This window comes from Phasianus colchicus, chromosome 1 (genome assembly GCF_987193195.1).
Source record: "Phasianus colchicus chromosome 1, bPhaCol1.hap1.1, whole genome shotgun sequence".
Taxonomy (NCBI): Eukaryota; Metazoa; Chordata; class Aves; order Galliformes; family Phasianidae; genus Phasianus; species Phasianus colchicus.
Genome location: NC_143436.1, coordinates 58583867 through 58608744, shown reverse-complemented (window position 1 = coordinate 58608744; position 24878 = coordinate 58583867). Strand labels below are relative to the sequence as shown.

The following is a 24878-nucleotide window of genomic DNA, read 5'->3' as shown; positions in this document are numbered from 1 at the left end:
GTTCTCTCTAAGAGGTTTCTTTCTCTTTATTTCTGGAAGATAAAAAAAATAGAGGGGGGTGAACGATATCTCTCTCTTAAAAATATTGGAATATCAAAGAAAAAACAAGAAAAAAATATATTCATATAACAAAAATTATAGGACTTTTCCAGAACATTTCAAATTAGTCTTCTGTACAACTAAAAAAAAAAAAAAAAGCACTCGTACTTCCATTTGTCAGAAATGTTGTAGGTATTTTCAAATATCAAATATCAAACATATCAGGCTTTTGAGATTAATATTGTTCTTTTTGATCAAAAGACTAAGCATTTTGCAGTGCAATATTTATAAATTGAGATTGTTTTCCACTTTCTTTTATATGAAAATAGTTAAGATGTCAAAATTTCATCAGTGTGGGTTGAAAACAAGTTATAAATATTCCCCACAGGAAGGCAATTTAATTTTCCTTATTTCTCTGTCTGAGAAGTTATTCAGACTACTGTGTGGTTTTACAGCATTCAGGCTCTGAAGTACAAAAATATCCACACATCATATTAAGACTTGATTTACGTATGTCCTGGATAAACAAAGGACTTTTAACATCCATCCTTCAGCTCTCATCAGAGTTCATTCCTGCAATGAAAATATGGCTCAACGAGACAGAAGTCAACAGAAATGACCTTATGTCAAAACTATACATAAGGTCAGACTTGTAAGTGGACTGCCACCTGGATCATTGCTCTTAGTTGCAATTATTAGCAACCGAAAAATCAATAGTCTAAACAGAAATGTTGAGTTGGCAAAATTATCGAATGACAATGATTAGATTACCTAAGACGGTATATGTACGACTACAAGGTACTCCAAATGAATTATATTATATTCCAGGATGGTAAATATAGACCCACCTGAGACTGTACATGTACACTGACAGATTTGGAAATCAAGGTAATCTTTACAGGGAGAAAAGAAAAAAAAGAAAGAAAAAAGAAAAAAAAAAAAAAAAGAATGAAGGATCTCTAATTTATCTAGCAGGAGGCAAAACTGGGAAGAAGGAAGAAATAAATAAATTGTAATCTGAAGTGTTTCAACAACAGCAGTTTCAGCCCTCCCATTTCTGCTTTCAATTTTCTTAGGGAAGAAAATATAGAAATGGGAGCCATTACTATCTAGAGTCTAAGGTCAATGTCGGAAAATATCAGCATAAGAAGGAAGTGAAGAGGCTGGGAGAGATGAGTCTAAAAGAAAAGAGTTGAATCAGTCACTGACAGTATTATAAAAACAAATGAATTGCCTAGAGAACACCAGAGAGAGATGTCTGTTTACCTTGAGTTCAATAATACAGGATGCATTAATAGGCAGCAAATGTACAACAGGGAAAAAAAAATATAGTTTTATGCAACATTTAATTAAATAGAAGCTTCTCACTGCAGGGAGTTTTAATGATTCTAAAAGCTTGGCAAGATTTAAAAAAGGATTCTATTTGTATAAATTGCATGCGGTGTCCATTCCTACTTTGGAAACTGGCTGATTGCAGAAAATATATTATTATTGAAAAAGATACCTCGATGGAAACCTGGGGCATGATCCTATTGTCAGCAAAGTGTGTGGAGAACTTTTAGGATGGCAAGATTTTCATGCTGCTGTCCCACCATGACTGCACTACAATAAGTGCCAAGAGTATTTTTTATAGACTTTAAATGATAACAGAATAAATCAAATTCAAAGTACTGTTTGGAAGTATTTTATTTAATTCCCATTCTGAGATATTCAATGCCAACCAAGGTGGCAAACAAGTTATTGACCTTTTCCAGCATGCACCAAAGGCCAGTTAAATGCTTCTTATCTTTATTACTTCAATGGAATTCACCTTAGCAGTATCAGAACTTTGCAGTCTACAGTATAAATTGGAAATAAAATAAAATAAAATAAAATAAAATATTGTTCAAATTGCATAGATCAGTTTGCTACTAGAGATTATAACAGAACGTAATATGACATACTGTTAGGAGATAAAAAGTAACACATTAGCACTAATATGTAATAGCACAACTTTGTTTGCAGTGGAGATACAGCTACACAACCCTCTGCAAGTGCTATTTCACACCACGTAACAAAAATGATTGTAGAATCATAGAATCATGAGAAAGCATCTGAGTTGAGAGAGCTTGAATTCAACTCAAATAAAGTTAATTTATGACAAAACATTTTATTTCATCAAAAGCCATGTTTCTGCATTCAAAATCCATACCATGTGCCATGTATTTGAGTCTTTATGCTTGTCCTTTAGAAATGCATTTTGTGGAAGATAGGGAGGAATATTTAGAGAAAGTATGGAGAACATCTATCAATGGAAAGTTTTGCTGCAGTAAGGTAACTGCTCTGATATGTGTCCATCGGTACTGCACAAAATCTTGCCACAGTAAATTTGAACAAAGCAAAGAGTTAATGAAACACAAGAATCTTTTTTCCCGCTCCATAATACTTACATTTTCTAAGTGGTTTTTCTTTTCCAAGCCTCATCACGAGTAATGCATCTCTCTCCTTAGTGTCTATGGTGTTCTGCCAGTCTTCTTTCTTACATATTTCCCTATCATCCTTCCCTTTCTTAGCTTCTGGATGTCTAATCTTTGGACCCAAGTGCAATTTTCAAGAATAAACAAATTTAGATTTGTATAAATTCCCTAACTGAAAGTAGTGAAGGAAGACTGCTTCTTTGTGCTCCAATATCCTTCTGACAAAATATGATCAAAATATCTTCATGATGGCTTGCTTGTTTTGCATGTCATGAATGGTGAAGTCTATCAAGCTATTATTTCTCTCCATCTTGTGTGAGGAATGATTAAGCCATTGAAGAGTTCAATATAAATAAATGATCTGGAACTCCATAAAAGCATCAGTTATTATCCAGTTAAAGGTGTCGTAGTGCTCTCTCAGGAAGCTGAAGTTTTGCCTTCATTCCTTTGTTAACAGAGTGGGGGATGACTATATCCAGAAAATGTAAGGCACAAGCCTGTGCAAAATTGAGAGATAATTTTCTCAACTCTTTGTTTGGATATACTGGAAGAAAAATTAAAACTAAGTCAGTGTAGAAAAAAAATGGCCTAATCAGATCTCTGAAAAGTTAGGTCCCTTTGCCTGCACCCTTTTATTCTCTGCTGACACTGAATGATGGGAATGCATCCTGGGGCTACATCATCTTTGGAATCTTTGACAGAATAACTAGCAAACATTGCAATTAAACTGAATTTTGTAGTGTCTGACTGAGTGATAGGCAGCCTGGAAGTGTACTGTCTGAGGAAAGAAGCCCTGCTCAAATCCTGGTTGTTACCTTTTTTCTATCTGGCAACCAAAACTCTAGTAGCTTTAAAGTAACATGCCAATTTACAGCAAAAGAGGATATGAAACATCAAGCAAGCAAATGTATCACTAACTTCCTTTTCATCCTTTGATATCTCAGCATTCTGTCTCTTAGACCTGTGAGCAAAGGAATGGTACTTCATACAAAACTGGGGAGATATCATAGGCTGCACATTTAAGACTCTTCGCCATTTCCATATTCTCTTTCCTAAGTATAAAAACAGTTTGAACTGAAGCAAATAATGTGTTTTGTTTTAGTGAGAATTCCATATAAAACTCAGTATAATTATAACACACATAAAACAGTATTGGTGACCTCACATTACACAATAAAATAACAGAGGACACCTTAATGTTAACTGATTAAAAACATTATTCAGTTAATGAATGATTCATGATTCATATTCCTGAAATTGCAAAACATTGACTCAAATTATATATTGGGTAAGTCCTCTTAGCACTCTGGATAATTGCAGTTATGTTAGTCTAAGTACACCTAGCAACAAAAGCCAGAGCATTATCTCCCCCAAGCCTTTTTACCTCATCCACAGAGTAAGACCACGTTAAGGTCCACAGAACAGCAAAGGCTTCAGAGAGGAAGTATATTTTTTTCAAGAGAATGAAATCTTTGAGAGATCTAATAGTGTAACAAAGGCTGAAAAATGTGCATGCTCAAGGGTGACTCCAGCACAACTTGTGCTAGTCAAACAGTGATGACCTGTGAGAACATAGGATTTACTCAAAGATTTTGTAATATCAGTTCAGTCCTGCCTAACAGTATCTTGGTGGAGATATCGATACTTCTAAATAAATGCCAGGGTGACTAGCTGTCACTACATTTAAATAAATAAATAAATGGTCAAAATAAATGACTGACTGACTGACTGAATGAATGAATAAATAAATTTTTACAAGTAAGAATGAATAAATAAATGAAAAAAATAAATAAATGTTTATAAGTCAGATTGTTTAGAAATTATCCTTAGGGACACGGTTTAGTGGGAAATACTGGTGATAGGTGGACAACTGAACTGGATCATCTTGGAGGTCTTTTCCAGCCTTGATGATTTTATGATTCTAAAACCTGAAATCTACACATAGGTGAACTAGAAGGCCAGCACGCTGTCTTATACTGTGAACATTTTAGGTGTACCTGTTATGAGTACATATGTTCTTTTTTTAAAAAATGCTTTTAAACCCTTAATTCCTATCTATTCTTGTGTCAGTGGGTTCTGCAGCTATGTGTGCAGTACATGAACATCTTTCTGTTCATATCTCATTCATATCTGAGCAGTTTCACATTTCTCTTAAGTCCTCCTGTTTGTAGAGATGGTAAAGCATAAGAGTCCACTTTAACCTCTAACAATGAGTGTCTTTCCTTTGATCACTAAATCCATTCCATTTTTTTCTTCAAATTAATAAGTATTGGTCTCTGATCTCTCACTTGGTCAAACAAAAAAATATATATATTTGTAGATGTAGAAGAGGTGAAAGCAATTTCAATACAAAATATTGACAGAGAAAAATATTAACTCAGTATAGCCCATATGTAGCTTTTAAACAATTGCTTAGAGTATTCAATAGTAAATATTCTGATGAAGCTTTTTCCTTCTAGTGAAATAAGTTATTTCCTTATTTAACTGAATTTTGAGGTAGTGAAAACCATAATTCAAAAGAGGTTTGAAATGTAAGCTGCACTTGAATCTTTCATGATTCAGTGGACAAACAAGAAGCAGAAAAGCTTATTCTGTAGTAGAGGAAAAACCTTCTGCCTGCTATTGTGCCAGGATTAGAAAATGTAAATATCTTGACGTTTCAGAAATATGTGCTTTAGAATTTGAGATCAGGCAGATGATTTGATTTGGGTTTCTGGAATACATTAACAAGAACGGTTTATTAAACTTAGTAGAAGTTGTCATGGTTTAGTTTTAGTAAGTGCTGAAAGGCAGAGTTTTTTTCTTCATGTCAGAAGATGGTAGAGGGCAAATTCACTTTGCTACTGATGCAAATAGATACTGAACTTGTATCATGGCAGCCATCACTGTCTTCTTACCTCAATTTGACTTTGGATAAGAACTTGAGCAACTACTTTCTTAGAAACTTCCATTATTATCCTCTGTAGTGTTGTGCTTTTCTCATTTCTTTGTTCCTCCACTCCTCACAAAGCACACAAACATACATTTCTCCCTCCCAGGTGAAAGTTATCATGCTATTGAAGTACCAGCTAATGTACTCTGCTCCCTTTAGCAGTAACCCGTGTTCCTATATCTATCCTCAACTATGTTACCACTGCACAATGTTTAGATCTTACCACAGTTTTTGTTTTTCACCAAGTCCCCCTGCTACTGTTCTAGCATCTGAAACATCTGCCTGACAAGCAAGGCAATGTGTCTGAAGAACATCTAGTTGCTGCTGTCTCTTCTGTAGCAACAAAATCAAAAATTGGAAGAATAAGTTGCAGAGAACCCATTGTGGTTTTTTAACAGTGTATTTGCCATGAGTTGACCATTGCTAGGCCTCTTAAATTCCAAGGAAGCATGGGTGTATGCAGATTTGATTTGTAACCCAGCACAAGACAAATAGGCTGCATTAGGGAAATGATACTTGCAACTGAATATAATAAAAAGCATTTTGCAAGGGAGGCTTGCTGGCCAGGTTCATTGTCATGCAGTTTACCTCGCTCACTCAAAAATATTTATGACATACCTGATTGACTGTCAATTTTCTCTACATGAGGTTGCACGTGAAGTTGTGAAGTAGAGGTGAGACAAAGATGAGAGATTGAAATACTTTCTAGAATTAAACTGAATAGCAGAAACTAGACAACACAGTTCTTTTTTTTTTTTTTTTTTTTTTTTTTCACAGTGGAGATTCATGCTTTTGATCCAGAGACCGCCAGCCAAGATCCTTGGGTTAGGAGCCTAAGACGGAGGAGATAAAGGCTTTAGAGGCTGACTACTCTGAAGAGACAAATCACTGTGAAAGGACCTCTCTATCTTCATTCATTATAAAGCTGAAGATAAGGTCGCTAACTTAGGTACCATAATTTAACATCAGCCAGTTTTAGTATGAAATCTCTCTCTTCCACTTTTTTTTTGTTCTGCAGTATCTAAATGGCAACTATTGCTGGCAGACAGATATTTAACAGCATGCTGGCGTATTAGAGCTTGTGTTCCCATGTTATCATACTGTTCCACACACATAGCTTCTATAGCAATCAGTGAGCAAGGACTTCTTCCTGATTTGTCCTCTCTTCGACTTCCATATCTTCTAACAATTTTTTTTTTTACTACCTACCACTTAATTCTAGAAAGTCTACCTTACCAGAAAAAAAAATGTTAGATTGGAATGACTGGAAATCTCTGATATTTCCCACAGAACTGTGTTAAAAGAATTTACCCTGATCATTCTTGTGCATAGTGGATTGTCATAAGTATTGTCAAAATATATAAAATATATAAAATCTGTGAATAAGTTTAGTATGAATGGGACCATAGGCTGTTCAAGGTAAAGAGCATGATGATGAGACAACCTGATTCAAATCCTTCTTACTTACCAAGTAGTAAAAAAAGCAAAAGATAAACACTGAATTTATTGAGGACTTTCATCTAGTAGACTTCCAGCACAGTCTAGCAGACTGGTGACTAATAAATAACAGAAGAACAAGAGGTGGTAAAGGTCCTGCTTATACAATACCTGAAAAGCCAACAGAGGAGGAAAGAGGAAACCCTGTGGTTTTCTACCAAGTGTATGGCAAAGATTTAAGTGAGTGGGGCAGTGATCAGAGAACAATATTTTTACTGCTGAGTGCTGCTACCATGTGCTCACAGTTGATTTAGAATTAAAAGTGTTTGATCTCCTCAGATATCTGGTGCTCAGTTTACTTATTTCAGTAAAAGGTGGAGAGTGTTTGAATAGGGCTAGCATGATGACATAAACTCTGAAGCCAGAGAACACAAGCCATTTGACAAGATAATTCTTAAAATCTTTCAAGCAGTGCAGTTATTCAAGTCTCAAATGTCCTTTTCATTTCTTGAATATCTAAGAAATTGGAAGTAGACATTCAGAGAAAAAGCAAATATCAGGCAGAATAGTGCTTTAGAAGTTTGCTCCAGAAAGATTTTTCTTATAAGTAGAAAAGTGTCCATGATAAAAAACATAGAATATTACTTTGAAAGCAGCCCTGTGGAGTTTTCAAACCCTAAATGAGATATCCAGGGAGGATGGCAAATGACAGAACAGTGAGAGACGGTGCACAGCTTGGTGGGTACAAAGGACGGAAAACACTGTCGTGTGTATAAAACAATCTGTAGAGAAGCAAATGCTTTTGGAATATTTTCAGCAGTTTTCTTTCCAATGGCATCAGAAGATCAGTTGTGAAAATGGATGAATCAATGGATTAGAAAGTATAGAGATTCATGTGATTTTTTCTGTAACATGATTCCTTGCTGGATTTTATAAAGCAAAAGAGAGGTGTTTATGATGACATTCTAGCTGGTATTCATGTTAAAAAGTACTAAACAATTGCTGTCAAAACATATTACAATTGATCAAGAAGAGTAGAAATTCTTTGATATATTTTTTTGTTCTCCTTCTACATGGTACTTTATGCTTTTCAGTATCTTTTATAAAGGACAGCAAAGGTTGTGAATGAATAATTATAAAAATTTAGTTCTTGGTTCCCTCTTCACTGCAAGCATCATACTTGATATAGTCTTGGAGCTTTGCTGCATGAAGACCAGATATTCTCTCAGTACCAATTCCTTCACATTTACATTTTGTTCTCTTGAGGTTACTCTGTTCCTCAGTGTGAACGTACAGGAACTCTACATAAAACAGTATCACTGTCTATGTAAAGTCTGATTTGAGGGCATGCAGGTAGACTTGATTGCAGAAATTCTTGACTTACTTAATTAACATTGCAGTCTTGATAATCATAACACAATTTAATGATTTGGGATTAAATTAAAAAAAAATTTGAAGGGAGGTAATTAAACATTTGTTCATCTGTGCAACTACCATCTACTACCCTTTCTATAATCAGAAACAGCAGCATATCCTTCTTGCTGTACAAACTGGCCATAAAGAACTAACAGTTTAAAAATCTAGGTCACAGCCTTGTATCACTCTGTATCCTCTTCCCTTCCTATTTCCTCTGTTCTGTGTATCACAAGGTCCTCCTCTATTTTTCAGCTCTAATTTACTGTGCTTTTCCTTCCTTTTTTTTTTTTTTCCTTCTTTCATTTGTCTTCTTCTATATTACTGCTTCGGTTTTGCTCTCCAGCATTATCCTTACCATTTCTTTCATCTCTTTGTCCAAAGACAATTGTGCTTTTCCTCTTTACAATACCTGTGCTCCCTTCATCCGGAAAGTTCAGACTCTTAGGTGCAGATCTGGCAATCATACAAAACCTCTCTCTGCACCTTGGAGACATAATCATTCTTCACATTCCTTCCAGCAGGTTTCTACCTCCATCTTTTATGCCAGTCTTTGATCACCAATGACTGCTTGACACATACACTATGCATAGTGTCTAAAAACTTAATTTTGTCAGGAAGGCAGTGAAAGAACATGTGAGTAAGAAATAGATTCTGGTATACACTAGACCACTCCCACCAAATATGATTTATGAACAATTCAGTGACAAAGATACAGCAGCAAGACAGGCAAAATGTGCACAAGGTGCTGTAGGAAAGCAAATCACCATTACAAGCCTTGGTTGTAGATAATATTTAAGCTTACAGAAAGACACATTTTTTCCACAGAAGCTGTCCTGCGCAGACTACCTTCTCAAAATAAATGAGATCTGGTAAATTTAAGAGTGTAGCAAATGGCAAGATTGATTTTTTGAAGTGCAAAATCTGTAAGCCTCCTGTGGTGTGTGGGAGTGTATGGCATGATCCACTCATACACGGCTGATGATGGAAACCACCTTTATATGTTGCTGACTACCTTAGAAAGAATGCAGCTCTTCTGGAAGCAATGACCTTTACCTTTCTTCAGGATTAGAATAGTGAAGCATTAGATTTTCTTAACTGGAACATTCAAACTGGCAACACTTGTACAATTCTTCAGTGAAAAGTTCCAGGCACTGGCATTTTCTGAAAAGACTGTTTGCATGCCCTTGGTATAAATAACCATCAACTGCCTTGATGCTTTTCTTTTTTCTTTTTTCTTCCTATGAATATCTCACGCAATTTCAAAACTCTTTAGTTAAATATGAGATTTAGCTAGAAACATATTAGCAATTTTGACAAGGACTGGAAATGAAATGAAAAGACTTTAAGAAGAAACTGCATTTTAAAACACCTGTACATCACACAGAATTACTGGTGAATATGCAATTAAAAATTATTTAAATCCTTGTTTTCATCAGTGCTACTTTCTAGAGCACTCATGCAAATAGTATCAGAAAGGCATAAAGTAATGAGGACTTTGGATAAATCAGGAGCTGACCTCCTAAAACAGTCTGAGATGTGCTGTCATCAGAGAACAGAGTCTTCTCTGGGTTTGTGAGTGTCTGTTAGTACAATAATATTCCAATGGGTCCTCATAATGAAACCTTAATAATTAAGTAGCCTAATTCTGCAAATGCTCAGAAGTAATCTTTTCTCAGCATTCAGAAGTTGAATGCTAATATTTTTTGCCTGATCCAGAGTTTAAAGATGAATTAAAATACTAAAAAAGAGAATTAAACCAACAGTATGCAGTTATGTGTACAAGCCTTCAGTTAGAACCTGAACAGAAAAAGGAGGATAATTTCCCAGTGTTTTTCATCTTGTGATATTTCCCAGTACTTACTGAATGGAAGATACTTTTCCAGAAAACCTCCAGTATACACTTTTGTGGATACTAGTTTACACAAGTCCGAAGGGACCGTCTGAGATGAGGCTCTGCTCGTAAGCAGTCCTGTTGATAGCGCTGTGTATGTTTTCAGGCTTAGGATCAGGTATTATTAAATTACTCGTACATCTAAAGGTATATGTTGTCTTTTTATGGTGCTTGTAAAAATACCTAAGCAGGATAGGTATCTAACACGTAGAAAAGCCAAGAGGTACTAGAATCTGGCTCTGGGACAGACGTTGATCTTTAAAAGCAGAACTTGATGAGATTCCATATTTCAGTGAATTAATCACTCATGTCACTGGCCTAGTTCTGCCCTCACAAGAGAGGAAAGAGACAACCCTGCAGGAGGCTAAGTTCCCTTTGTTGTGATTCATTGGGAATTAAATTTCTTCAGAAATAAAAAATTGGCTGAGGATGCAAGGGTACTTAATGAGGCTACAGTGAACTTCAGTGTCTTTTTAGTCCATTTATCAAAGTACCAATGGCTCCAATGTCATGGCAGATGAGACAATAATACATAAACTGAAGAGTGAAGAGAGGAAGGTGATGACTGCTGGAGGCTTCTTGGACTTTGTTGCTTTTCTTTTTGGAAAAACTCTGCAAGCCTATCATGTCCTTGCCAATTCTTGTCAGTACAGCTGGAGCTCAACACTTCCTTCTTCACTGTTTCACTGAACACAGCAATATGGAAAAAGGGTTAACTTACATTCAATTCATAAAGATGAAGGAGAGTGGATGTGAGCAAGAAGCATTTATTATTTCAGCATTATTTGAGCCAGTTCTGCCAGGCTCACATTAACTTCATGGTATCATTTCAAGACTTTGATCCAGGTTTTATCTCAGCTCCATCTTCTTATCTTCTCTTACTGCCTTCTCAAGTTCTGTTTTTTCCTTTATTTTTGAGCATTGTTCTTGCCCTCCCTTAGTGTCTGTGTACACAGAAATATTTGCCATCAGTGACATGCTCAAAAATCTCACCTGATCTCAGCAAGAATGGACTCTGTGTACCACAGAGCTAGAAATAAAACCAGCCTATGCACAATTTCACTGGATGTTCTGTCTGAAAACAAACCAGAATGCAAAACTGCATGCAGTGCAATTTTGTACTGGCTATAGGGTCTATTCTACCTGGCTTTGTGCAACTTTGAGTGAGATACCCCTCATGCCTTGTTGCAAGAGAAACTCGGAGCAGGAAAAACAGATAAAATGTAAAGATAGAAGAATGTAATAGAAGAACAGATTGCCATAATCATTAGTATTTGGGTGACATGTGTGCCTTTGTTGTCAGGTCTGGTGTGTTGCACCACATTTTTCAGAGTCAGAAACTGATTCCAGACAAGTTCAATCTGCCGTTGCTTTTTACTATAAAACTCTTTTTCTTTCAAAGTTTTGTGTCACTGTCTGTAATAACATCATCCCTTCTAGTATAGTGGTTCTGCCCTGATACATCCTGCAAGTTCTTTCATATGCAATTGTTTTGGAAGTTATACTTCTAATACTATTTTGATAGCTAAAAATAAAAAAGACAGAGAATGCTGATCTACCCTTGGTGTAACGAGAGAAGGACCAATTCTGGAGGTAACTATTTGCTGGATATCAGTATCATTTTTTGGACTACATATTGAGTGAATTGTTATTCCATCATACAACTCAATTATAAATGAAAATTGGGAGCACTATGTTAACAGCTCACGTGATAATACAACAAGCCTGTCTATTTTCCGATAAGTCTTTGTGGTTGAACTCTATGTAGCCAGTGTTTCTAATGATTTTGCATTGAGTTTTTATAATGAAAAACAGAACTAAGCATAATGACTACTGTAGACTGCATTCACATAAATGCCATTATACTTAGAGAGGTAAAAGCTGATACTTCAAGGCCTATATGATTGGGATCAGAGATAGGCAGCTGTTATTGCTACTGGTAGAAGCAAATAGCAGGGAAGGGAAAACATGCATATCATACAATACAGATGGAGAGGTTTGCCTCCCGATGATGCCATTAACTAGTATTCTATGTGTCAGCTAGGACTGCTAAAATACCAATTTCTCTAGCTTATATGTAAGCTAGTGCTTGTTTGGAAGATTAACTAGAGTTTGAGATCTTTTCACTTGCTTTATTACAGTAGTTATGTTAATATGTGGTAGGTCAAAGAAAGAAGAAAGGGCTAAGGGCAAACTTGGGACCAGATTAACCTGTTTAAAGACCTTTTACTCTAATGTGATCTGAGGGTTGTACCTGGGGAGACACACTTATGGTTGATTATCAGCAGCACACAGCTTCACTCCCCTCACAAATAACCTGCTTGTATTAGGCTTTGCATCAGGAAAATTGGAAGTAGAACAGATTTGTGAATCTAATCAATGCTCCTTAAAACCACACTCCATAGGCCTTTCCATCTATCCTTGGGGTTCTGCTCTTTCAGACTGGTTGCAATAGTTGATTGGTGATCAGCAGCAGATCAGAGCTAAGGAAATCAGGACACATAGGCATTCTTTCTGATCCTATGGGACAATCTCTTAGTTTCAGCCCCTAGGAACTACATTCTGTAATGGAGGCTACAGGCGAGTGAGTCCCCCTCAGCAAACCTGATGGCAGTTTGTTCACATAGCCCAAAAACTATGGGAGCCTTAACTTCTATAGATTCCTCCTGAGTAAGAAGCCAAGGATCTGCATTATGCTGATTCTTTTTTCTCACTAGCATCCTTTCAACCAGATTCTCAAACTACTTTATGGACAATCATATAGGTTTTGTTCATATTATCTGACTTCTTATTAAATAGGAGCAAATGTGATCCTGCTTTCCTGACCCTTTTAACAGTGGATTTCAAGGCATATACTAGCATCACATAACTGCAGAAGCTCCAAACAGTTCAAACAGAAGGAGGTCAAAACAGAAGGAGGAAACAAAGGTCTCTGTTCCAACTTCCTGCTCAAAGAAATTCAGTGTCAAGCTCAGACCAGATTGCTTAAGATTTATGCACATTTTAGCTTGAAAAACTCCAAGGATGGAGGCTTTAAAACACCTCTGGGCAACCTGATACACAGCTTTCCTTTCCAGATGTTGAAATAATTTCTCTTTAAATCTCATCAAAACCATACCCTGTTTTCTTTCAACACTGCACCATGTACCAATATTAGAAGTCTGGCTCCATCTTCTCCATAACTTCCCTGAAGGAGGGCAGGCTGCTCTCAGGTCACCGTAAAGCCATCTCTCCTCCAGACCCAGTCAAATCCATTACCCTTAATCTCCCCTCACAATCAGTATACTTGAGGATATCAAATGGACACATGAGTTGCTCTCAGATTGCTTTCCAAGATGCATCCGTCTCTAGACAAAAGCATTTTTGGATTGAAAATCTCTTCCAGATTTCAGATATTTCTGGTCTGCTGAATATAGCGCTCCATGGACAAACCTTCTGTCTCATAGCTGATGGGAAATGAAGAGGTATTGAAAATTACTGTCCATTAGATAGGTGTCTAATCACAGCCCCCAACATTACTGTGGTAACTCCCCAAAAGTTGCGCAGAACAATGTGAGTTGAAGGAAGAAACGCCACATTTCCCCCAGTGATGATTCTTTCCCTCTGCATCTTTCAGGGCAGAGTGCTGTTGCCATTAAGAATATTGCATTATATCTTCCACTCTGTGTGTGTTCAGTGACTGAACTGTAGGAACAAATCTCCAATCCATCAGATGTCTTAGAAATTTCCTGTAGTCTTCATTGATTTTTTGGAGAGAGAGCAAAACACAGAACTCCCTTTTGCTTTCCCTTTTACACAGAGAGGACTTTAATTAGTGCCCTTTGTGTTAAACTATTAGAAGTGGCCACCTGTGGAACCTTGAAGTTAATCACATTTTTAAGTGTTTTTAAATGTTGAGTCTAAGCCACCCAGAGATATTTCAGCAGGGAGAGAATATTTAGTTTCCTGGGAACTTTTCTATTACCTTTCTCTACAGAAGTGTCATAAAGGAGATAAAGACAATTCAGAATCTTGTACTAATATTTCTGCAAGGGCTGCTTCAAAAGTAATGCCTTCTATTTTATTATGTTGGGCTATGACATCAGAGGAAGATGTTGGTATGGCAGTAGATGTTGAACCTTCCCGAGAATATTCTGTCACATTTTGTTGCCTTGTGATAGATGGCAGCAGAGGGGCAGTCTGACAGATGGTGCCTGTTGTGAAAGCGAATATGAATCATAGAACAGATTGGATTGGAGGGGACTTTAAACATCATTTTGTTCCAACTCTCTTGCAATGGGCAGGGTTACCAAACACTAGATCAAGCTACTCAGGATTCCATCCAATTTGACCTTGAATGCATCCAGGGATGGAGCATCTACAGCATCTCTAGGCAACCTGTTTCTACCCTCTTTTAGTATGAAGTCATGCTCCCTTGTTCTGTCACTATCAGATCATGTAAAAAGTTGATTGTCCCCACTTGTAAACTTCAAGTGCTGGGAGTCTCACCAGAGCTTTCTCCATGCTAAACAAGTCCAGGTCCTTCAACCTTTCTTCATGAGAGGTGTTCCATCCCTTTGATCATATCTGTGGCCCTCCTCTAGATCCACTCCAACCAATTCATATCTGTCTTGTGCTGCGGGCCCCAGGCCTGGATGCAATACTCCAGATAGGGCTTCACAAGGGCAGAATAGAAGAGGACAATCACTTCCCTCACCCAGCAGTAGGATGCTACTCTTTAGAGGCAGCCCAGGACACTGTTGGCCTTCTGGGGTGCCCATTGCTGGCTCACGTCAGGCTTTTTATCCACCAGAATCTCCAAGTGCTGAACTATTATGTAAACCATAATTATCTTTTATGAGTGGTGCAGCTCAGCAGTGGTGACAATGACAGTGGATCACCTCTGCTGGTGCAGATTTTTATAAGCGTAGCATGAAGGTCTTGTTCATTACTGTCAAAAAATGCACAGCTAATGGAGGTGACTATGCCAAAAAGTATTTATGGCTGTGAATTTGCTCTATCAAATAGTTTTATTGCACTCTTTGCATCTATTGAAGTTTTCATGGAAATAAATAGGAAGCATTACTTTTGGAGCAACCTCCATATTACAGAGAATATTTATTTATTTTATTTGTGGGGAAGAGGTCAGAGGGCTTGAAAGAGGGTGTGTGACAGCTTAGTGCATTTTTCTGTTCTTCTTTATTACTTTGTCCAATTCACTCAGCATCATCGGAGATGAATAGGTATGATGATGATGAAGATTTATTTATTTTTTATTTTTTTAATTCAGAAAAACACCCATGGTAGTCATATCATTTATTTCCTCTCCTTCTGTGTGCAGTATAATGACCCTGTCTCAGCAGGACCTCCTCCATTTCATTCCAGTGGCTCTGCTTCTTGCAGCTATTTCCTCAGTTTTAATTTCCAGTTTATAAAGGAATGTCTGTTATCTCTACCTTCTCCATAGAAAAGATGAAGATGATATTTTATTCCGTAGTTGTTCTGCTGCTTATCGTGCATGTTCATGATCTTACTGCTGTCCTTTGTTATGATGTTTTTGCTATTCTCTGTCATTCACAAAGTGCTTTTATCAGCTAAAGATCCCACTTTATGACTTAAACTGACTATTATACAGAGATCCATTTGACTATAAACAAAAGGCAGTTGCTTGATGAGTGATCTGCAGCAGATGCTCAAAAGCAGGGAAGTATGGAGAAAAAGCCTACAAAGCAGACTGCATTTACAGATTTGCGTTACACAGGAGCCCATTAGAACCCAAATCTGATCTCAGTATTCTACTTTGCAGATTTGTTTTGCATGAAGCTATGTGTGACAGCTGATTGGCAATGGTCATAGCCCTAAGTAGGTTTGTATGACCTTATGCAAAGGAAAGAAAAAGGAGTGCAGTCTTTTGGAAGAAGGAAACGCTTGGTTGGACACAATGAATGTTACAAAAGGGCTACTGGAGAAAGACTTTTCTCCTGAGTGATGAATAGCAAACACAATCCTGGGACAATTTACAGCAGGGAACGCAGAAATATAATTATGAATCCAATAAAACAATGAATGGGGACTTGTCCCAGATGTCAGTCCTTTCCTTTCCTTTCCTTTCCTTTCCTTTCCTTTCCTTTCCTTTCCTTTCCTTTCCTTTCCTTTCCTTTCCTTTCCTTTCCTTTCCTTTCCTTTCCTTTCCTTTCCTTTCCTTTCCTTTCCTTTCCTTTCCTTTCCTTCCCTTCCCTTCCCTTCCCTTCCCTTCCCTTCCCTTCCCTTCCCTTCCCTTCCCTTCCCTTCCCTTCCCTTCCCTTCCCTTCCCTTCCCTTCCCTTCCCTTCCCTTCCCTTCCCTTCCCTTCCCTTCCCTTCCCTTCCCTTCCCTTCCCTTCCCTTCCCTTCCCTTCCCTTCCCTTCCCTTCCCTTCCCTTCCCTTCCCTTCCCTTCCCTTCCCTTCCCTTCCCTTCCCTTCCCTTCCCTTCCCTTCCCTTCCCTTCCCTTCCCTTCCCTTCCCTTCCCTTCCCTTTGTTCTGAACCTACCAAGAGTAACAGAAGTTTTGTCATTGGTATGCATAGGGCTTTTGACCTATTGATTTTTTTCAGAGCAATTTACCACGGGACTTTAGACTCTGAAATTGGAGTTCAGATGACTAATGTAGCCTATACTGTAGACCCCGCTCTCAGCGCTCTGTGAGACAGGCTTCATTACCTATGCAGATGCATGGAAATTCAGAAGTCACTTCATGAAAATTAAGTAACATTCTCCTGGTGACTGCTGGTTTCACAAATACTCTCATATTTAATTTATTCTTAAGAACATAAACCTGCACAAAAGTAGCATGTTTGCAGGTTGGATTAAATGAATCTAACACAAGCAAATAGTATCTGTTCATTTTTGTCTGCTCGGTACAGACAAAGCTCAGATTAATTCTGTGAATCTGGAAAACAAACAACACAGAGAAACAGACATCAAAGATGCTACATACTCAACAGGTGCACATTTTCTATTGGAAACACTGGTTATTGTTAATTAGCCTGTATAATTTGGATCATATTGGATTTACTGTTGTTTGTCAAATATTCACCATGTCCAAAACTTCTCATATACATAATGACAAGAAGACAGATAAACACTAATACAATGCATTACAAATAAACTATATAAAGAAATGTATCCAGGACAAAAATGTATCCAAAGGACAAAAAAGATAGGAAATACTGCAACAAAAATATGCATTCCACACATGCACTGATAGATAGATCATATTTTGCTAGCATCATGGGTTTCTGATTTTCAATCTGTTGCAGAATAAGTTTTCATAAGGAAGCAGGAAAAAATAATTGTTTGAATAGCAATTAGCTCCTACTGCCTTTGTATATTCTGGGGTAGCAATTGTCAGCACTGGTGTTATAAAAGCTCCTTGAACAAGAATATAAAGATAAGAAACAAAATAGGAAAACATTAAAAGTTTTAAAAAGGAAAGAAGGGAGGGAGAGAAGGGAAGGAAAGGGAGGGAAGGGATCCCAGCTGAAACTTACTCATAAATTGAATAGAACTGTGCAGTGGCTCACATTACATGCCTGATTCATGTTAAGAGCTAGCAAGTACTAGAGGATGCCACAGTCCAGAAGATGCCTATTGGTTCCAAAGTTAGTGATAAACCATGTTAATGCTAAGACAGATGAAACAAAACCTTTAAAGTTCAGTAGATGGAGCACAGGTTTGGTTAGCGTGGCCTTCCTCAAGCCTCCCTTTGCAGAGTACCCAGGAAGAAAATCTATGATCTCAAGCACTTCCCTATGTGCAGCCTCAAGAGCTGAGCTGTTGAGGGGAGTCTGTGTCTGGACTGTAGGTGGATGTAGACTGATGATCACTTCAGCATGATTTTTACAGAAACTGAGGAGAGGGTTTCTGCTGTACGGAGATACCTTCACGGTGCCTGCCAGGAACAGACTTTGTTAGTACTTTTGTTAGCCCTGTTGTGGCAAAAAGAAAGGTCTCCTACAAATCAGGAAAATGTCAGCAGCAGGCACTTGCCTTGTATCACCAGTGTCTCATGCTCAGAGTAAGAACATACTTAATAACCACTCAGACTGGTGAGGCAAAATAATGCAGGCTAATTATTTCATAGCAAAAAAAAAAAAAAAAAAAAAAAAAATTATAAAAAATCTTCAAAAAATTCAAAACACTTCTTAAACTTCAATCTTCATTTTAACTTGCCTGGACAGGGGGAGACAAACATACGTTATTCATGACAAGGTATAATTCAAATTGTTCTTTGATGTTCTAGATGAAATAAATATTTCATCTAGCTTTTCTCCTAGGGCAGTTTCCACTGTTCTTTCTAGGGCTCCAAGGGGATGAACCACGAGAAGCCCTAAAGAGTGGGCTTTGGTTGTCCACAAGCAAGAAATGACACATTCCTATGAGAGGTCTTGAATGAATAGGCTTAAGACAGTTATACGTAAGCATTGTAACTATGAACTGTTCATCAAAAAGGAAGAATTAAAATTTGGGCATTCATCACGATTAATACTAATGCCTTTGTCAGTTTGTTTGTAAGTCTCGAAAATGTTGTGACCTTCATTTTCAGAAAGAGTAAAATCTCAAATACCTCTTGCCTCTTCCTGTAATCATTTCTGTAAAACAAAAACTTCTGCCTCACCCATCCACGTTCACAATATGAGCTTGACTTTTATACTCACAATAACAAAGGCAGGTAGATTGAACCACTTTCTGCTCACAGAAGACTGCAAAAGATCAACTATGGAAAGCATGAGTTTTTCCTCTTTCTACTATGTTGTCTACTCTTAGCCAAATACCAGTACACTATTTTCATCAGAATACACTGGATCACTATTTACTTGGTCTCCAAAATCACCCTGTTTCCCAGTGCTGAATGAACAGAACCCATTGCAAGTTGTGGGCAACAGGACTATGACAAATTCAATAGAATGTTCAAAACTCAAATTTCTGTTTGTGTTTGAAGTCCCTGTGTATTTACATGGGAGTTCAAAGAATATTGGCTCTACTTAGTTCAGGGTAGATTGCATCAATTTCTCAGTGTCCTGAGAATCGAGCCAGTGCACTGATGTAAAGCGTCAAACCTTCTTCACCCGTGAAGACAACGAGGAAATGAGGACAGATTCCCCAAGGAATAGTGTAAGAGTTAATTCTACTCATGTCTTCGCCAAATAGGTAGCTGAAAATAATCATGATCTGTGTTACTATGTTTGGTTTCAGGTTGTGCAGAAGTAGAAAAAGCCTAGGCTACAAACACAGAAAATAACAAGACCCAGGAAGAGTAGCTAGAAAATACATATATCTTATTAGTAGGAATAATAATGTTATTTGGAGAGATACTTTTTGGATGTTTGACCTTATCTAACTAGGTAATGCAATAAAAATATGATATCTTTGGTTTAAATGGATTACTTATTTGTAATACCTGCCTTGAATATAATTAAAGAAAGAATTAATGCACTTCTGTGTAACATTTAAGTAAGGAATTGTGCTGTTTTTTCCACGTCCCTTACATTATTTGTCTTCTGTCTTTTTCCAGCCCTGATTCAAATTAAAAAAAAAGCAATGGTATCAATACTCACCTTTCTTTCCATTTCAACAGAGCCCCAAGAGGTTCTTTCTGCCCCAGGCTTCCAAGAGGCATTTCATTCTTATGCGAAGGAAATTTCATTTCTATAAGAAAGAATATGGGAATAACGAAGTTATCTGTTTTTTGTTTTTGTTTTTGTTTTACCTAGTTATTCTGCATTCTCTGCTGCTGATGACTTACTATCCAGTCAGCCTGAATAGTAAGCTGGAAACCTGAGGCAGGGAGTTAGATACTACATTGTTAAATGTTTTCTTGCCATCTATTCCTACAGGGTCTATCTTTATCACATAGTTAAACCAGTACTATTTTCATGTTTCTGTTCCAACTGTTTATAAAAACAGCAGTCCCTCACAATATCCCTACAAAAAAAAGTGAAAAATTTTAAGCCTACTCTACCAAACATTTGAGAAAGTGATATGACAATATAGAAAATGGGATGGCAACAGGTGTCTTAAGATAAGATATTTTGCACCTTATTTAGAATCCACATTAAGTTACTTTCTTAGATTTATATTTGTCGAAGCATTAATAAGTATATGATATGATCTTTAATCTTAGACCTTTTTTCAGGAATAATTAATTCCACAGGACAGTGTAGCACATTCCTAATTAGCTACTGAAATTTGTACGACTTGTTTTACTAAAAAACTCATCATATAAATGAAAAATCATAATATGTTAAGATTTAAATGATTTCTGTTTTCTAACATATGGAGGAGTAAAGGAGAAAATACATTATCCCTTGGACTACATGGTCTGAGATACACAAACCTCAAACAACTAAGGGAATAAATGATTCTCTCAGTGGCACAGTGGGCTGCGTGGCATTTACTTAAAATGACCAGCATCATTATGAGTGGTACAAAATTATTATAGATGTCTGTGAAGAAAGATGACTGACATTTTTAAATGCTCATTTGTGAAACAGTAAATGTAAAGAAGCAGATAATTAAGTTTAAAGGGCATTTTCCAACCACAACATCAGAAAGACTAAGAGGTTAAACATTAACCTGACTGTAAACCTCTCCATTATGTCTCCCTACAAACAAGATTGTATGTGTTTTAACCATTCAGTGTCATTCTGTACAACAACCATTTGATGTCACTGTATTGCATATCACAGACTAGAATGAAAACGATCTCAAAACTTGTTTAAAACATTAGAAAATCTAATCCTACTGTATGTATAATGTAATGCCTCCACTCCAAGTGATACACTTCAGACACTTCATGAAAGTCACTCGCTTGGACCTCTACATGGAGATCATCAATATAACAGATGACATCTTTAAAAACTTGAAATTTACTGAATTTAGGACTGAACCTCATTTGTACCCACATTAGTGATGCCACCTATAGGCTGACCTTCCATCACAGACTTTTCTCAATTATCTTATGATTGGATATGCAGCAGGGAGCAGGACACACTTTTTTATATACCACTATCATGAGTCTTGATGTGAAAAAGCCTTGGAGTCACTATTTCGGACATCATCACAGCTTGACTGAAAAAGACCTCTTAGAAGTAGATACTTGTAGATACTTACCTACCTGCTCTTTGAGAAATCCAATGTCAGCTTGTGGGTTGGGATCACACAGCTCTTTTCTTCCCATCAATTTCTTTCTGTGTTATTTGTAAAGTAAGTTTAAAACAAAACAAAACCTGAGAAACAGTTTTACAAAAGTAGCCTAAAACTGTTATATTGTGTGTCAGAGGAAAAAAAAAAAAAAAAGGAAAAAAAAAGGAAAAAAGGAGGGGGAGGGAGGGAAGATACAAGCAGAAAATCTTTCTCTTTTTTTCTCCGAACATTTCCTTTCAGATGTCCCTTTGAAGTCACAGGCTTATAGTGTGAGTGACTGAGAGCAAGAAGCTGTGAAATGTGCCTTTGAGCCACAGACTTCTCAAAGATTATCACAAGGCATATATGACTGTGGTACATGACATCTGCAAATCAGCATGGCATTACTGAAGCTTTGTTCAGCCTCAGACTCTGAGAGCAGCAGAGAACCAAAAACTTCCGCAAGGAAAAATTCGATAGAGACGTTCCTCTCATTCTTCCTATTCTGATTGTGCCTTCCCACCTGGGAGTTTCACTGCTAATGAGCACAGCAGTAGTGTTGGTATAATTTGCTTTTGAGGAAACTGTTGAAATGGACGCTCATTCTACATATATAAAATAATTACTTATTATATATACATAAATTAGGTGAGGTTACCACCTTACGTTCCTTTCAGCCCAATCACTACTAGTACTGGCTATTGTCACTTCTCTGCCATTTTATTGTCCCTTTAATCTACCCTCAGAATATGCTATTCTTTGTACTTACTAAAAGTTATTTCTGCTCAGACGGATTTCTTTCAACTCATAGTCAAACACATGGATTGGCAGAAAATCTCAGTCCTGACTGACTACGTCTCCCTGTACTCCACTCACAGATCTGCATTTCTCATCCTGGCAATTTTTTCGCTCTCTATGACAACCTGAAAGGAGGTTGTGGTGAGGTGGTTGATGACTTCTCCTCCCAGGTAACAGCAACAGGACAAGAGGGAATGGCCCCAAGTTGTGCCGTGGGAGGTTCAGGCTAGATATTAGGAAATGTTTCTGCCCAGAAAGAGTGATGATGTACTGCAACAGGCTCCCAAGGAGGTGGTGGAATCACCATCCCTGGAGGTGTAGAAGAAACTTGTGGATGTGGCACTGAGGGACACAGTTTAGTGAGCAATATTGGTGGTAGGCAGAAGGTTGGACTAAATGATCTTAGTGGTCTTTTCCAATTATAATGATTCTATGATTCTTATATAAAGGATATTGTATATAAGATACTGTGCCCTAATGTTAATGTTAAATAGGGAGCAAAACTGACTTGTAATTTTGGAATAAACAGTGGTGAAGTTTCTTACAAACTTCAGAGAAAAGCTGAGCAAGGCTAGGATAGTTTCTGTAAGCTATGTGGTAGAACTACTCTTCATCACTCATCTTGAGTGAGAGGGCAGCACCATAGTGTTCAATCTCAGGATCACTTCCTGCTAGACCCTTCTAGGAGGTTACCATGGAATGCATAAATGATTTTACTTTTCTGAATTTGAAAGTGTTTGTAGAAATGGGAGCTGAGCACTGGGAAGAAAACAGAGAAAGATGAAAAGATGAGGAAAACACACTCTAACCTAAGAAAACATGACAGCAAATAGTCTGATCTGAGCAGCAAGAGACTGCAGAAGAAGATGAGAAAGGCAAGAGAGGTTAAAGGTGCTTCACTAGGAAGAAAGAAAAAAGAAAAGGGAAGCCAGCAAGAGGAGAGTGATGTGCGTCAATCTCAGTCCATAAGCCACAGTTCAGATCTGAGGAAGGAGTGTTGTTAAGGAGAGGAGATGCAGTGGCAGCAGTTAGTAGTACAACAAGGAAGGAAGTGTGCTGGGGAAGATACAATGACAATTGAAATCCCTAGGACGTGACTCCACAGAGAGCTGCAGCTGTTCCATGGTGTTGAACTGTGCCTCTGCCAACTCATCTGATACAGCAGGGACATGGTGTTCTGCACTCCAGGCTCCAGGGGTCCCAGGAGTTCGGATGCACATCCCTTTTGCTGTTTACTTCTTTCCATTGTATTTTTGTACAATTTACCAGGGATCACAGGCAAAGATACAGAAATCCTAAGAGAAATGCAATTTGTGATGGCTTCAGCTCCTATGAAACAGGCTTTATCTAGACATAAATATCTGAATCCCTCTTGGTTATCTGAACCTCATACCTTCTAGAGGCAGGCCTATCAAAGAATTGATTGCCAAGGGTCCCAAATCCAAGGTCATGACTTTGCTGATGAACTGAGCAAGAAAAGAATGACAGGGCAAGAGGGAAATATGTTCATATCCACACCATAAATAACAGCAAAGGAAACAGCAACATAAATTTGCAGAGGAGAAATTCATCACTATAGAAAAACTGAATACACTGGAATGAATGGTAACTTCTAAAAATCATTTCAACTTCCTTCACCAGTAAGGTTGTGGAGGCCATATCTCAGTAAATCACAACAGGATTTAAGAAATTAAATGTTTGAATGACACTTGGAGATGAGATTTTGAATCTGCAATTCACTCAGTGCTTTGAGACTTTATTCAGTATGCAAGAAACATAAGGGACTGCTAGCCAGTGTCTCCATGGGCTGTCATGGAATAACATAGGCACTGAAAATAGACTCAGTAAGGGATTTCTTATAAAAACAGAGAATAAGAGACAGGAATTAAAGAAAACCTTTTTTATTTTAACCTACAAAACAATTTTTATAAGCATTTTTGCTATTTTTCTAAAATGTTCCACTGTTTCAAAGTTCAAAATAAATTGTAAATTGACCTAATTTAACAGACAGAACTGAGGGGATTTTGTTTAGGAGGTTTCGATCCTATGTTTGTTAGAATGGATACCGGTGTTCAAAGACATCTTTAGAAATATTCACCTCATTGTTACAAAACTCACTTCTAGCAGAACAGATGAAAATTGTTTCACTGAAAAATAGGAAGTGTCAGGAGAACCGAAAAACTTAAAATCTCATTTAATCCAGGTTGTTGAAACACATTTGTATATTTTCAAAGTGCTTAGGTGAATGCTCTTGCACAACCCTACATTTCTCTTGCAGTCGCTCTTCCTTGCTTCTCCTCATTTAGTTCCTTGTTTCTTAATTCACATCTCAGCTCTTTTTTTTTTTCCTTCTATAATTTGCTTCTTCTTGCTTTCAACTCATTTATTTTCTCTTTTCTCTCCACCAATAACTCCTGATAGGCTTTTCTTTAAGCATGCTCTGGTACCCATCAGATAGGTTTGTGCTACACAGAGGCACGTTGCAATGCAGCAGTTGCTACTAAGAGATTCTGCTGTGGCACAGCACAGTGGGAGGGATTTAATCTCAGGCATGACAACCAAGGGACTCTGCAGTTTGATGAAGGAGATTGTTCCCAAAGTACTTTACTAGATGACACTCCTATCTAGATAGTATTTCACCTCCCATCAGCTTGCGTTACCATCAAATATCAATTTAAAGGGTTTTTTGATAAAGAAGGAACTAGGTTGAGAGAACTGAGACGTGAAGTGACACTGTAGAAGATGAGGGTAAACTAAAGCCTCGGAAA

At 37.4% G+C, this 24878-nt stretch overlaps 1 protein-coding gene across 3 annotated transcripts in view; it reads left to right on the top strand.

Annotated features, from left to right (window-relative positions):
- CHRM2 (cholinergic receptor muscarinic 2) overlaps positions 1-24878 on the top strand; it is a 96755-nt gene that overhangs the window by 55807 nt on the left and 16070 nt on the right. Inside the window, exon 1 of one of the 3 annotated variants that reach the window (XM_090144564.1) lies at positions 19215-19302. The exons of the other annotated variants lie outside the window; for them this stretch is intronic. The gene's annotated coding sequence lies outside the window, so the exon portion shown is untranslated. Of the gene's footprint in view, positions 1-19214; positions 19303-24878 lie in introns of those variants that run through there. 3 annotated transcript variants of the gene reach the window in all.